This window comes from Trichechus manatus, unplaced genomic scaffold, assembly GCF_000243295.1.
Source record: "Trichechus manatus latirostris isolate Lorelei unplaced genomic scaffold, TriManLat1.0 scaffold00164, whole genome shotgun sequence".
Classification (NCBI taxonomy): Eukaryota; Metazoa; Chordata; class Mammalia; order Sirenia; family Trichechidae; genus Trichechus; species Trichechus manatus.
In genome coordinates this window covers 6,068,422-6,072,091 of record NW_004444100.1, presented here as the reverse complement: position 1 = coordinate 6,072,091, position 3,670 = coordinate 6,068,422, and the positions used below count along the sequence as shown (strand labels likewise).

Sequence of the window (3,670 nt, the reverse complement as noted above, 5' to 3'; positions counted from 1 at the left end):
TAGCAAACGAGCTCTTAACCACTACGCCACCAGGGCTCCAGTATAATATATATGTTATATATTATATATAAAATATATTGTATTATATGTATAATATAAACCAAAAAAACAAAACAAAACAAACCCACTGCTGTCGAGTCGATTCTGACTCATAGTGATCCTATAGGACAGAGCAGAACTGCCTCACAGGGTTTTCAAGAAGTGGCTGGTGGATTCAAACTGTTGCCTTATGGTTAGCAGCCAAGCTGTTAACCACTGGGCCACCAGGGCTCTCATAGACGGCACCTAACTACAACAACGTTATATATACATACACTTACAGGGCCATGCAGAACTCAACATCAGAGCCTACACTGGGAAGGGTATGACAGCCAGGAGAACAAAAAAAAAACACACTGTTTAATTTCTACAATGACTCAAACCAGAAAATGCATCACAGAAACTATATGCATCACATCTGAGTCTGGGACACAACCTCTAGCTCTCATTCCATTATCAAGGTTTTACACATCAGATTCCAAGACAGGTTTTCCCTTTGTTTCCCTAAAGGACAGCATTTACAGAGAGTACTCTCTTTCAAGTAGAGGCCACACAAGAAGAGATTACACCACAAAAATTTTGGTGTGGACCTTAATGACTGACCATTAATTGCTCACATCTGGAATCGGGTGTGCTACTTAGATCAAATATGTTACTGATGATCAATCGTCAAAAATTATAGTACAGTAAAATATACTTAAATACAAAAGCATACTGAACATAAAAATCCAATCTTTAATGTTTCAAATAGCACTTCAATTTTTTGCCATCTTTATAGATACTATGCACTGGAACAGACAAAGAAGTGAGGCTCAGACAGGTTAATCTAATTGTCCAAGAAAGCTGAAAATGGTCCATCTCAGGTCTCCTGACTTCAGTGTCCTTTCTATTCCATTATACTCCATTATTACAAAGTGGTATAACACTTTTACTACAATATGATACACATTTTTCACATGCCTATATTGATCTGAAAGGGCAAAAAATGGCATTGGAAAGAGAATTAGAATAGAAGCAAGAAAGCTGGGCTCTCCTACACATAAATGTTTGAACTTAGGTCACTGATTCCCTTTAGTGCTCAATTTCCTTACCTGTAACTTGAAGGCCAAATAATGGCCTTTAAGATCCCTTTCAATTTTCTGATTCAATGGAAAAGGGGAGCTATTTCTCTTAATTTGAGATTTTGCCAGCTTAATCATGGTATTTAGGAAAATAAATTTATCAGGTATTGCTCTAAAACACAAATTTCTTCCTAGGTTTATAAAACTTTATAATGGCATATTTTTCCAAAATTTTAATGTTCATCTATAGAACGGCTATAAAGAAGCTTTAGAATATCATCCCCACTTTATAGATGTAAAAATGACGAGAAATAATTAACAAGAAAATATGCTTGTAAAACAAAAATAACTTCACAAAGAGAAATTTTAATTAATCATGTCTAACTTCAGTGAAGAAAAATTAAGACCGAAATATTGAGGATACTTTTTTCCCAAGTAACCCTAACTCTGTCTTCATGTATCTGTAAGTATACTATGATTTTCTTAACAAAGAAATATTAAAACTATGATTAAATTCACTCCGAGTAAGAGCAAGTTTGATCATCTTTTTTCTAAGAAGTCTTTTTTTTTACATTGCAATATTAAAATATCAAGTTTAATATATGAACAAATGATTTAGGTTTGAAATGGTCACGACTTCTTATGATTAAATCTATTTTTTTTAAGTTATTTCCTGTTCACATTTTCTATAAAGCCCATGTGATATACTTGGTTCTAGTTTTTAAACCTATTCCATTCAACAATTTATAGGTATAGTCAAATTAAAATGAATATGTATACGTAAATAAGGAAAACAATTCCTATCCCTTTTACATAGTCTAGTCAGAATAAAAAAAGGCAGGAATCTATCATTTTCAAGTATACCATTACTAAATTGATAATTAAATCCTGAAGGTTATTGCTGTTCATGAATATTTTTATGCCTTTGGTATAAATGAGATCTTTAGAGAAATCATCCCTCGAAAGATATTGTAATAGATTTTTAAATATCTTTTTGGTTCAAGTTAATTATACCTCTACAATATTCTTCAAATTAACTAATAGCAAGCAATGAATTTTAAAGAGATCTTTTCCAATGGCCTAATGAGGTACAGTGTATGATGAGTACCATAATAAAAAGCATGGATGCTATATTTTGAGGGGTGGTAATAATAATTAAAATTTATATTTAGAATGTCTCCAAAATGGCACAAGACTTAGACTATATCAAGATATCAAGTAGGTGGTATTTTAAAAGATTTCAGCTGTTATAATTCCTTCACAGGAAAAAAAAAAAAAGGAAAGGAAACTAGGCATTTCAGCTGAACCTTGGCTGGTTGCAGAAGTATCAGAATTAAAAAGAAAAAATATATGTATCAGCCAGGATAAAAAAATAACAATGTGAGACAAACTCAGCAATAATACATATTAGTTTCTTCCCTGGACTCTTCTTATGAGAACTAAAAGAGATCATGTTCTGCAGATCTGTAAATAACCTTGTGCATATACCCAATGACAGTGTACTGAAAAATTAACAGATCTGCAAAGCATCCTAATTAAGTATTACAATCTTAGCCATGTTGTGGGAGGGCGGGATGGCAATGAGAGGAGGGTTAGGAATATATTAAGGGAAGAAAATCAAGCTCCCAGACTTAGCTCTTTACCTAACTAACCAGCTGACTTCGGCCAAGTTACTTCTCAAGTCTTAATATCCTCATTTGTAAAATGAGGATAAAAATAATGTTACTTTAAAGGCTTGTGAGTCTCAAATGAGTCAGTGTTACAAATGAAAGACATGAAACACTTTAACCTGCTTTTAATAACTTAAAGTTTAAAAATATTTTTAGGCTAAAGTGATCTATGCTTTCTCTTGCAAATAATTAGATATTCATCCAAAACGTCTCAAAAAAATTCAACTGTCAAGAATATGTGATCATGCAAATCAAATTTATACTTTATATAATTCACCAATGGCTTTGCCTTAATATCTGATGAGATCAAATCTACATCACTACTGGCAACGAAAAATTACAAAAACATTGATCTGGCTGTTACAATTAAAATGTGGAATTTTTTTACGTATGTTTATAACAATTGATCGTTTTCTTCATGCCTTTATGGAGAAATAATTTTCATTGGTATTAGTTGGTTTATTTTGAAAAAAAGAAGAGACAACATATAAAAGAGTCAAGAGTCACCAATCTCTTCTTTTTTACCTAATTTTTATCTGGTGTCAGTTTTTTACTAGTCATCATTGAAGTGAAGGACTTCACAATAAAATTGTATATAGTTAGAACGACAATGAAAAGGAATCTGTCTTCAAGATTTATGTATTTATATAGTTTTCAAATGACATATGAAGAAGAATTTACTTGGTATTGGGTATCCCAAAAAAGCCTCCACATTTCCAGTGTGACATATTTATATCAAACTTCTAGAAGACACTGCTAGGATTTAAAGCACAGTGACACATTACACTGTGAAGTTTGCACATGGCACAGCTTCGGGGTGGGGATGTGCCATTCTTATTATCACCTATGTAAACAGCATCTCCTGGAGTTATATACAACTGCACAAGCTATGCAGCTGTT

The 3,670-nt window shown here is 32.5% G+C and overlaps 1 protein-coding gene across 1 annotated transcript in view; it reads right to left on the bottom strand.

The window, feature by feature from the left end:
- TRHDE (thyrotropin releasing hormone degrading enzyme) overlaps positions 1-3,670 on the bottom strand; it is a 433,889-nt gene that overhangs the window by 82,482 nt on the left and 347,737 nt on the right. The gene's annotated exons all lie outside the window — the stretch shown is intronic.